Genomic DNA, 12556 nt, shown 5'->3' on the forward strand with positions numbered 1-12556 from the left:
TCTGTCATGCTGATAACGCGCATGCCGTTCGTGGATTGGAAGTACCGGGCTCGCAGAGCTAAAAGGAAATGCGGGGAAAACAGATGATTATCGTTGAGTGGCAAATATGCACCCCAAAGGGTGCAACTGTTTTTAGAGTTCGTAAGGCGGCACGCCCGGTACCTTGCAACACCTCCAGATGGCGCTCGCCTATGCCGCATCGTGGTCCACGCAGTTGGCCACGTTTCCACCAGAAACGTCACCTTCGTGCACAGCGTTCACCGCCAGCGTTTCTCTGTGAACATTACTGTTTATGTAGTTTCATACAATAATTACTAGAGGTAACTACTGTGGCGCTAGTGTCTACGGGAGCTGCAGTGGGAATGGTTGCACCAACAGGGGAATTATTGGAAGTACATGGATTTGCCTTGTGGGGCTTCCGGTTCTCGCGGTAGTTGTGTAAAGCCGTTGCGTTGTGTTGCCGGGGGCTCCGTGTCCCTCTCCTCCTTGCCTGGACGGGGTGGCAGCGGGTCATAAAACACTGTCGCTCGGCTGTCACCCCGCCCACGCGAAGGTCAACAGGCTTTTCCTATTGGCCGACATTTTGGCGGGATTCGGGCCCTGCTTGCGTGCACTCCGGGTAAGCGCGCGCAAGACGGGCGCCCGAGGAGACCACATCGGGGCGTCGGAAGGTGCGTACGTGTTCCTTCTCTGCCGGCGGCGGCCCCCTTTGTCCGCCGCCGGCCGATGGTTACTCCAGCTCGTCGGGGTCCCGGCCTCGGCGGGCGTGCGCGCACTCTTCCGTCGTCTCGATGTCCTGAGGCAGCGTCTGCCGATCGTGCCCCCGTCTGTTCGTCTGTCGTTTCTCTCTGTTTCCCTTTTCTCTGCTGTGGGGCGCACGATGGCAGGCGCTGACCGAAGGATAGGCAAATTCTTACTGCTGGGGGTTCTTTGTTCTTTGTTCTCTCTCTGTCGCGGTGCGCCATTCTAGCGGCCACCGGCGACCATTCGGCCATGTTTTGTCTAATCAGATCTATATTCGGACGTAATGCTAAAACATGTGTTTGTATTGAATCCCAGGTTAATAAATGTTCTTTGTTGTTTCCTGAGAGCTTTGCCTAGGGTCTCCCTTGCTGCGCGCGCGCGGTCTCGCCTCCCCCCTAAGCTGTGGGGCCGGCGGGGCGCGTACGCGCGCAGCTGCGCGTCGGCACACGGACCGGGCCGGAGCAGGCGCGGGCGCGCGGTGCCCTGCACGCGTGGCGGCTCGGAGTGCTCGAACCCGCGGTGGTGGTCGTCCGGCGCGCCGTGAGCGTCGCGGGTGAACGCCACAAATTGGCGCCCAACGTGCGGCCAGGGGCCTAATCAGCCTCTGGCCGCCGAGTGTCCGGGCCGCTGCGTTGCAGAGGCTGCGTTGCGAACGCGCTTTGTCAACCGAGCCATGTCTATCATCTGTGTGCCAAATTCCTCTATTTTCCTCTCGCTCTTCCTGTCATACCTTGCCTCAGTAAAAGTAGCGTGGTAAGCGCATTGGACAACCGCTTCGAAGTTCCGTGCTGCGAAGCGTGGACGAGGAAAGGAGTCAAGTGGCCGCCGAGATGCTGCAGTCGTCATCGATTGTGGAGACCATGCGGGGCCGGAGGTCTCGCCGATTCGTACCGGGAGGGCCGACTTTTCCGTCCTTCCATCTGCTCAACGATTCGGTGAGTCTGACGGATTTTCGTGGGGTCTCTAGCATCATTACCATTCTGGTGGCTGCTAATTGCGCGGACTGCTTGCGGACAGTGCCTCTAACGCCGGCTAATTCTGCAAATATACGCGGCTTTGCTATTGTTGGCGCGGCTCAGTGGCCTGCCCGGCAGTTGTCAGTTGCTGCGCGCCTTTCCTCACAAAAATTCAAACCGTGATAGCTGACGCACTATTAATATGCCCTCTGTCACATTTAGGAAGACCGGTTAGTGGTGGTGCCTTCTGCACCACCAATTGAGGGCAAATCTGGCAGCGCATAGCCGAGCGGAGACAAAGGCCACGAAACAGGCCCGCTCCGCGAAGAGGCAAGCGCCCCGGACATCCCTCCGTCGCGCGCGCAGAAGGGGACGCTCCCCCGCTACCCCGCGGCGATGACGGGGAGGACAGCCCGGGTGGAAAGCCAGCCGGGGGAACGAAACCCGCCACCCCCACCAAAGGGTGTCGGAATCGTCTTTTTCTATTTTTTTTTAAACGGCCCGAAGAGCGCCGAAGGGACCGCAGAGTGACCCGTTTGTAAATAATTGTAAATAGTTCTTCGACGGCCTCAGGGAGGCGGAGCGCCGGAACGTGGCTGGTATTGCACGGGCGCGGGCGCCGTAGCGTTGCTGGTATTGCAACGGGCGCGCGGGGCCGGATACAGCGTGTGTCGCTGTTGCCCCGGGTGGGTTCACTCTGCGGGGTCACAACGAGCTCGGCCGATGAAGATCGCGTGCCACCCGCTGAAACTGCAATGTAAAAGCTGTGTTCAAGGTGGTAACCCCAGTCGCCGGAGAAACGCGATTTAGCGCCACTCCGGCAAATATATCGCACGGTCATCACAGCGCCAAGGTTTTCGTTAAAATCGATTCGCGCTGTGACTTGGCCCGGCGTGGAGCGACTCTTCGTCTATCGCCGAACCTTCCACGTCTGTTCATCACATAGACATCGCGTATTCGAAGTCAATCTTGATTGGTGTCGCGGATGAACAGTGTGCGTCCGTGGAAGGAATTTCCGCTAGCGTCGAAGTCGTATGTCATCGCGCTAGTGAAGACCACGTTTACTGTGTCCGGCTGAACTCAGACGGAGTAACCACCTATACTGAGATGAGGCATGCCTATGCGGATCCACAACCTTGGATCAGCCACCCCTTTCTGTTCAAAAAGCTCTCAGCTATCCTCTTCGCTGCGTTACTTGGTTCTCTGTGTCTTACCTAGCCGTCTTAGTGTTGCTTTTGTGTATGTGTTTCCTTAGGTACGGTTCGTATTGCTTTTGTGTTATAGTCATCTATTTGTATCTATGTGTTTTGCGTTTCGGGAGTGTTTCGCGTGTGTTTTCGCTGCCGTGTTGCGTCAACGGGTGATGTCGACCTCCATCGAAGCCCGGCGACGGCGGGGCTGTGGATCGGGCTGTGCGGTCACGAAGATTGGCGCGGACCATGGCTGTACCATGGAGCGGACACCGCCAGAGGCACCGGACCCAGAGGCCATTGCCGGACGCTGTTAGAGCGGCTTGGAGTCGCACGCGTGGCATGTGGGCTTGGTGTTTGGACTCCCCGGCGATTTATCGCGTGCACATTCTTTGTACGTCATTTGAACCCTTTATGTTAGTCTCTTTTGTTTTGAGTGATGGTATAGACCAACGTTTTGTCATTTTCCCTTGTCCGCGTTTGTGTCCGAATGTCATTATGTCTCTAAGTGTTTGTCTTTTATTGTTAATCTTACATTTTCTTGTGTGCATGCTCTTATTGTGCATGTTCGCGTTAAAGCGTGGGTTCGTGTGGAATTTCTTTTGTGTTGCTGTTGTGTACCTGAGACCTCCCTATTTAATTTATTCTAATAGCTTACTTTTCTTCCTTTAATGTCTTTTTGATTTATCTTTTGGGGGCTGGTGATTTTAGGTTCAAACTGCCAATGGATAGCTCTGGTACTGCATTGTAATTATTATTTCTTTGTTCTTTGTTTTCTTTTCTTCTTTGGCTGACATCGGAGCCAACAGCCTTGCACTTGGTAGGGAGCATTTAAGGAGGGAGGGATGTGGGGCTTCCGGTTCTCGCGGTAGTTGTGTAAAGCCGTTGCGTTGTGTTGCCGGGGGCTCCGTGTCCCTCTCCTCCTTGCCTGGACGGGGTGGCAGCGGGTCATAAAACACTGTCGCTCGGCTGTCACCCCGCCCACGCGAAGGTCAACAGGCTTTTCCTATTGGCCGACATTTTGGCGGGATTCGGGCCCTGCTTGCGTGCACTCCGGGTAAGCGCGCGCAAGACGGGCGCCCGAGGAGACCACATCGGGGCGTCGGAAGGTGCGTACGTGTTCCTTCTCTGCCGGCGGCGGCCCCCTTTGTCCGCCGCCGGCCGATGGTTACTCCAGCTCGTCGGGGTCCCGGCCTCGGCGGGCGTGCGCGCACTCTTCCGTCGTCTCGATGTCCTGAGGCAGCGTCTGCCGATCGTGCCCCCGTCTGTTCGTCTGTCGTTTCTCTCTGTTTCCCTTTTCTCTGCTGTGGGGCGCACGATGGCAGGCGCTGACCGAAGGATAGGCAAATTCTTACTGCTGGGGGTTCTTTGTTCTTTGTTCTCTCTCTGTCGCGGTGCGCCATTCTAGCGGCCACCGGCGACCATTCGGCCATGTTTTGTCTAATCAGATCTATATTCGGACGTAATGCTAAAACATGTGTTTGTATTGAATCCCAGGTTAATAAATGTTCTTTGTTGTTTCCTGAGAGCTTTGCCTAGGGTCTCCCTTGCTGCGCGCGCGCGGTCTCGCCTCCCCCCTAAGCTGTGGGGCCGGCGGGGCGCGTACGCGCGCAGCTGCGCGTCGGCACACGGACCGGGCCGGAGCAGGCGCGGGCGCGCGGTGCCCTGCACGCGTGGCGGCTCGGAGTGCTCGAACCCGCGGTGGTGGTCGTCCGGCGCGCCGTGAGCGTCGCGGGTGAACGCCACAGCCTAAACTTCTCCTTCTGGCTTCAAACGGTTCTGTGACTTTGTGAAACACGTCATTTTCAACAATGTATTGCGTAATATATAATTAAATAAGCATCATTAAAATTCTCCGATGGCAGGATTCGAGCACAGGACTTCTACCACGGAAGCCTGATATTAAAATCCTTAGGCCACAGACGTATGCATTGACAAGTGATGTGAAAAGCCCTTATGAATGTATCGTGTGCATGCCAGTGCCTTGAGACGCTTGGCGCGTTTTGATTTGGCCACGCCGACAAGCTCAATCGTTTCAGTTAGTGGCGATTGTGCGTGTTCGCAGCGTCTTCTGCGCTTCGAAGAATATTGATTGCTCTGAAATTTACGACAATGAAGGCTTGTAAAGCGTAATATACAAAGCCACAAGAACGTCTAAATCCACAAGCACGAAGATCAGACAGATTCATGCACTTCCAATAATTCCTAGGGTGCACGACTGCACCTCCAGAGTTCCCTCTAGTATATTGAAGGAAACTCTATGATAAGGTTACATAAACTGCAGTTGCCAGGAAGCGTAAGAAGCAGTCAGGGATCTTTCTATGCTATAACGTGTAATTCTTAAAGTCGGAGCTTAAGCGTCCTGCAAAATTCTAAGAGTTGTATATGTAGCGCCTTCTCTGAAAAAAACCTAGCGCGTACATCTAACTCTGCAGTGTGTGGGGCAGCAAATGTTCTTTAGCGAGCGAGCAACATGGTGATCTCATAATGGTTATTCACTTCGCATGAGCTTTCAAAAGGTAGATGGGCACTTCTGCCGCAGTAACAGTGCTCTTCACAGCATTCGTCGTGAGGAGTGCGGCTTGCCACTTTCGCCAGAACTATCGAGGGACAAAGATTTATTACCGGGCTATTATAATACGTGGAACTTCGACCGCTCACAGTTTTAGCTCCTCCATCCACGCTTCCGCCGTGTGTGTGCATGCAAGTCGCAGGCATCTCTGCAAAGGTTACACTTATGTCATATCAAGCGAATATACGCTACAAGCCCTACGTGCATCCCTTGCACTGATCTTACGATCACCATATCATTTCGTTTTCAATGACATTATCATAATAAGCCAAGCATCCGGCTGCCACTTCGCTTTAGGGTACGCGTGAAAACTCACACCGGGTTTTGTCGAATACGCCCGGTAGTGCGGCACCGAGCAGTAAACCATGCTGTAAGAGTGAGGAACTAAATTGCTGCCTTAGGAATGAAACACATTATTTACTATCCTGCAATAAAGGCTTCAATTGCTGATCCAGCGAGCTGCGCTCGCTGCGGCAAAGGCGCGAATGCGAGTCACATGATGTCACTTTATAAGTCACAGCCATTGCAGCGCCAGTATCTCCAGTGGTGACCCTCGAGGCTAATACGATGAGATGTGGTGGTAGTGGTGGTGATTATTATTATTATTATTATTATTATTATTATTATTATTATTATTATTATTATTATTATTATTATTATTATTATTATTATTATTATTATTATTATTATTATTATTGTTGTGGTTGTAGTGGTGGTCATGTTGACCGCAAAGATAGCGGCACAACCCACATAGAGCGATTGGCCAATATCCGGCTGGATTTCAATATTGTGTTAGATGCATCAGCTTAGAAATCTCTAATTATGATAAATAAGCGAAAATGAGCAGGAAAACAATTACTCGCCATCCCGACCCTGCGAATGTCGATGTCCAGCGAAGCTGTTGAAAACCACCACTCCAGCTGCTGAAGAGGGTATGCAATGCTTTATTGCTTTGGCGTAATGATAGTAATGGTAGTAGGGGTAATTGGGTAGGAGTAGGACAACACGCTGCCGCTGGTCGTATTGCCGTTTCCTTTTTTTGTTCCTTTGCCGCTCCTCGTAATCACGCTGCTGATCGGGAATCATAACTATGCAGTGACCAGCTATAACGGTGCTCCACCAACAATGAACTTATTCACACGTGTGAAATCCTTCAGACGACGAAAAACAGAATCAATGTAATCATCCAAGTACTCTGCGCCTGTTAATTATGACTCGCCAACAAGGCCGAACGTCAACCATCGCTCGTAATTGCATAGAATTCCATCCAACGAACTGAAGCATGCCTTCCTCTCTAGCCTTCAGAGGAAAAAGCGAAAGAGGCCCAAGCCCAAACACGATACGTTCACGGAATTTCTGTAACGTAATTACATTGTCTCATAGTATCTTGTAATGATTTGCTTCGGGATTACAGATTAGGTGGAACTTTCATGAGCGCTAATATCGTATCACACCACATTTTTTTTTTTCATTCGGGGACCTATCACCGGGTAATTACAACACCGATGCGGAACGTTGGTTCGGTCGAGACAAGTGATGGACGTCTACCCGCAAGCCAGCGTGGCAACCTTGTAGACAACGAACGATTTGATTTTTTCGAGTTTATCTGCTGCAGTGCACGTATCGAATCAATGGCCCCGCCCCGTGAAGAGATATTTGGACACCTTTCGAAAACAGGAATATTTGACTATTCCTATAGACCATTACATCAGGCGAAGAGGAAGGGCGCGCCGCGAACCTTACCTCCTCTCTGGCTTCTGAGAGCCGGCGCGGCGCTGCATGGAGGGATGCGATGCTGCTTGAATATGTTGCCATCGCGTACTGCGGAGCGCTTTGGAGATGTATTAGCTGATTTCCGAGTAGTTTACGTGATGCCAGTTCATACAAGGTGTTAGGGGAACCACTGTGTAGCCTTTGAAGGTATAGTACTACACTATGCGAAAATTCCTCTTCGGTGCGCAAACATGCGATGTGGATCGACATTCGCCAGCCGTGGTGTTTATACGTGTTTTGAACTATTTTGGCTGTATCGGTCTCCACTCAAAGAAAAACAGTGGCTACGGGAAATTGCTAGCATCAGCTGGGAAAGTTTCTTGCTATCCGTGGTCGCCTAATTGTCATGGGAACTGGAACACAAGAGTGCTCGTGCACGGCCAACCCAATGCAACTCCAAAACATCTAAGCGTCAATGGCTATTAAATAATTGCGTCAGCCAATGGCATCGTTCACACGCATTTAATGTCTACGAGGGTATGTCTGCATTAGCTTTCTGTATAAAGCTGATGTCATGACTCAACACAGCGATCACTGTGGATGGTATAAGAGCATGATACAGATAAGCTTTGTCCTTCAGCATCGCCTCATTCCTTCGTGAAGCAGTAATATCGAAATGGCATCCCACAAGGAGAATGAAATGGCCATGTGTGCGGATACAATCTTTTGTAGAACGAATGAGTGCGTCGCAGAGGACGGGCCGACCAAGACCGGAGAAGATAATAACAGGTTTTCCTCTCCTTGCGGCTTGTAGATTTTAAATCACGTTCATTCAGATTGGTCAACCAGCCGATTTCGACGCCGTATTTCTCCCTCCCTCCCTCCCCCCCCCCCTCTCTCTCTCTCTCTCTCTCTCTCACACACACACACACACACATGCGCGCGCGCGCGCGCACACGCACGCACGCACACACGTACAAGAGATTCAGGTTAACGCCATAATAAGACCACACATGGTCATGTCGCACGTTTGACCCATGCGCTATAGAACAATGAGATGTACGAGCATAACCCAACAGCTACCACAGCTTCAGACGCTCACTCAGTCCGCAGCCGGCCTCTCGACCACTCGACAAGTGCGTTCTATGGTATGCTGACATCGCTATAGCTGAACCTATTGTATTCATGGGCAGAAACCATGTCCAACAGACGACCTAGTCATGCAATGGATTTATGCAGATAACCATTTGCGCGCTCGTCAATGCAAACAGCACAACTTAAGTTCCCTAGATCATATTGACCACTAATAAAGGTGGGGACAGCGAAAGAGAACACAAAAACGACACGGGAGGGTCGTTTTTGGGCCAGACATAAAGCCAAACTGAATTTTTTTTTAAATTCCGTAGCACAACGTATACCACGTTGTTACTATCGTCGCGTATGCTTCTTAACTTCTCAATCATATCTTAGAATTAAATTAGTGTCGCATTCATAAAATGGGTTTTTAGAAATATACAATTGATATCTGAGGCTGATTGTATAGGCTGAAAAATGTGTGCGCACATCGTTCTAAGTGCTCCGTCCGCTTGCCAGCAGCAGAAACTCCGTTAAATCCAAGTTAGATGTCTTGATCTCACGGAAGTGTTTCCAACGTAGAAGATGCCACGCCATACCCAGCAGACTGCGACAGCCCAAAACGACCGTGCCAGTAACTGTCGCGGAGCGTATACCCAGCATACAAAATGGTGCTTCCACCCAAAACAGCATTGCGAGAGCTCATAGATGGCGCCACTGCCAACGCAACATGGCGGTGCCAATGAAAAAACGGTCTATAGCTTTACCTCTATTCTCATGGCTTCGACGTGGTTGAATTGAGCATCGTCCATACAGTGAAACACCCGCGATTTTAGGCCTCTCATCAAAATTATGCAATACATATAGCTATGTTTTTCTAGATCATTTGTTTCACCACTGCGTATTTCGACGTACCCACTGCGCTCTGGCACTGAAGAAATGCAACTCAGTGATGGGTTTCATCGGAAGTGACAGTATCCAGGAGCAAATGTGTACAAGAAAAGTTACACACGCCATGTACAAATAGGAAAGGATGATCAGGAGCATACACGCCCTCTACAAATCACCCTTCCAGGACTTCGGCGGATTGTACAGTATGTTGGAATCATACTTGTACGTGACAAATTATATGTAATTAATTGTTTGTAATCAATTAGGTTTCTTGGTAATCTTGTAATTCAACAATTTTCTTGCTTTCTCAATAAAGCTCACTGTATTTCATTTATTTTTTTTCAGAAACCAATTACAAGCAACCAGTGACAGTTTTGATGAAACTGGCTCTGACAGGCGACACAGCTCTTGGCACCTAAATTTGTTGGGGACTGCACGGTTAAAACGATGAAAACATGTATATACATCGGTTACCTCCTTCCCACAGTTAGGGCCCTGCAGCTACGCCTGGATGACCTGAACTTGGTAGACTTGCACATATGCACAGTTCACCTGGAAGTCCGACATCTGAGCTTTTCTTTTATAATAAATTCATCTCCGTCTCTTCAGGAAGCGCTTATAGATGACTTTCACAGGGGTAGACGGTGCTGCTCCTCTTCGCTTATTCTCTAATTTAGAAAGAAGTTTTTGACCATTAAACTTTTCCAGTTTTTCACTGCCGTTGTCGGGAGCGCGTTTCCATAGCCCCAGCAACAAGGAAACACTGCGCTTGACAGAGAACCCACACCTGAGCATCGCCGCATAGAGTAGTCACAATCTTTTGACCAAACTGTTCTTACGTTACTATATAGTCCCTCTCTCCTGCGCGCACATTAAGCGAGTTTTCAGTCTCGCTGCAAATAATCGCAAGAAAACATCGGAAGATTACCGAATAGAGCTCTAAAAAAACATTTCATAGTGAAGATAAGCAACACGTGAAGACCCGCAGAGCACTTATTAAACGAGCTATGCCAGTACTTTTTATTTATGTATTCACTGTATAAAAGTAGAGAGGAAGGTAACGTTAAAGTAATCGATTACTTTTTTATGAATTGCTCAGTTACTTAAGTGGAACCTTATTTAGTACCAGTAATCAATTACATTTTTGAATGAAGTAACTGTATTCGATCAGATATCTTTTTTTTTATTCCTGTTAAGTGCACGAGTCTGGTTGCAATAGCAGTCTTTATACCAGAGATATATACATATGCAGGAAGTACAACTTATCATCTGTGCTTCCTTGGTGGGTATATGCAATACATTTATTAGTGTAGATATTTGAGCACGTTGGTAACATTGCCCAGCTTCATTGGTATGGTAAAATCATGGTGGAAGGTGCAAATTCTTCACTTCAGCTCATAACAATGGATAGTTCCGAGTCTAGCGCTATTATTGAGCAGCGTTGGTGGAGGTTCTGCAACACCTCTCGCAAAACTTGAAATGGTCGCTTCACATCTCCCAGAATTATACCATATAAAGGTTAAACGAAGAGTAGAGGTTAAAGCCTTGTTTGTTGCGTGATTGCCTCTTTGAAATGTCTGGCTCACGGGATGCGCAACTGCTCAAGCCGCCCTGGTCAGCGATGACTAACAAAATTTCACTCGAAAGGGAATGTCAGATCCACTGAAGCTTACGAAAATGAGACGCCTTTGCAAGTTTCAGTGGGTTTGACAGTACCTTACGTGTGAAATTTTGTTAGCTAATACAGTATATATACTGTGCTATACCATTTATGGTGTACATAAATGGTGCCTCAGTGAGGCATGCGTGTCGTAACTTGGTGAAAGAATGAAACACGCGGACACCGTTTGTCCGGCTGTAGCCAAGCCGGTGAACGTCGCTCAGGTTGGCGATATCGTCGCAGCTGCCTTTTAAAGATGAGAGCCGTTCTCCACTTGTCACGGAAGAAGCTGTCACTCACTCGTCAATTAAAGCTGCCATCCAAGCTGTGATTGAAGAAGCAGGAAGCGTCTCATACTATACCTTGTTGTGGTTATAAGCATACGGTAAAAGGAGGTTTCCTATAAAAGGTCTCGGACGTCGCCAGAACATGATGTCATCTTCTGCAGTCCCCTGCCTTGCATGCACGGTGGACGTGGCAACCAACTCTCTTTCCACATTTTGAAGAGGCGCTCGTAGCTTCTCAGCCAAAATCATTATAAGGTTAAATTTTAGTCACGTAGTTTTCCATGACGTTGCGGAATGATAAAGATGTCGGCGAACAAAAATGTGCGCTGGAAACGTTGCATGCATTTTACTGTTGTGTCTTAAAACACGTGTTGAGATTATACAGGTTAAGTGCAAGTTATATGCAGGTTTCAATCGCTGTACGAGCCGGCCTGTTGACGACCTAGATGGTGAACGCTTGTATCAACTTCAGTGAATAAGCAATGAGTGATCGCATTGAGCTAACGCACAGAAGTTCTGAGAAAGGAACCACGTGTAGATATAATGGGAAGTCCGTTGACGATTTGCGTGAGAGTAAACGCAGAAGAGGAGGTGCCGAGGTCAAATATATTACGAATACAGTAAATTATCCTGCGTGAAATGACAAAATACGCTGTTGTGCGATGAGCTGAGAGGCTAACCGCAGCCAAATATCAGTAATGAAAATGTATACATAGAGAGCTCACTTGTAACACAATTCCTGTAGTTTTCATCTTCTTTCACATGAGACGGTAAGCTGTCTAATGAGAGTGTTTCCACATTAGCAGAGTACTGAGAATTTAAAACGAAGCAAGATGTTTCCTAGCTAACGAAACATTAAAAGTGTTTTGAACTTATTGTGATAACTAAAATGTTGCATTTTCGACATGATCTTATGTTCTTTCTTTATATATAATGCTGTTTTTATAATAATGTGCCAGTTTTATGCACATCTTGCAACCTCTGCACGTTACTTTGTGCTATTAAGTTGTATTTGCTTTTACTTTGTATCACATCTTGCAAAAACCCCTGTAATGGCCCGGTTGCAGTACCAATAAATAAAAATAAATAAGCAAGAACTCTGTTCGCCAAGAAACAATGAACACTTGTATAACGGCTTGTTTACGAGTCTTCGTGTAATTACTTGCAGCACAGACACAATGACACAACACGATCACCACATAAATAAATCTCACGCCTGCAGACATTCGGAGCCTTTTCGAATTGCCACACGCGTGCAGCAGAAATTTCGCCATTAGCCGAAACAGACCGCTTAAATGTGCGCGGAAATTAGGAATTAACATGCACCGGAGCACAGCAGCTCCCCCCGTATGAATAGTCAAAAGCTATAAAACACTCATCACATATTCCACGCGCGTTTATCGCCTCTAATAACATACGTGTCGTTACACACACGCGTAATGTCTTTCTGCTCAATTTTCTCGGCCACG

The 12556-nt window shown here is 48.6% G+C and overlaps 1 protein-coding gene across 5 annotated transcripts in view; it reads right to left on the reverse strand.

The window, feature by feature from the left end:
- The window catches only part of LOC135898354 (neural cell adhesion molecule 2-like), a 542388-nt gene that overhangs the window by 292220 nt on the left and 237612 nt on the right, over positions 1-12556 (reverse strand). The window lies entirely within an intron of this gene.

This window comes from Dermacentor albipictus, chromosome 4 (genome assembly GCF_038994185.2).
Source record: "Dermacentor albipictus isolate Rhodes 1998 colony chromosome 4, USDA_Dalb.pri_finalv2, whole genome shotgun sequence".
NCBI lineage: Eukaryota > Metazoa > Arthropoda > Arachnida > Ixodida > Ixodidae > Dermacentor > Dermacentor albipictus.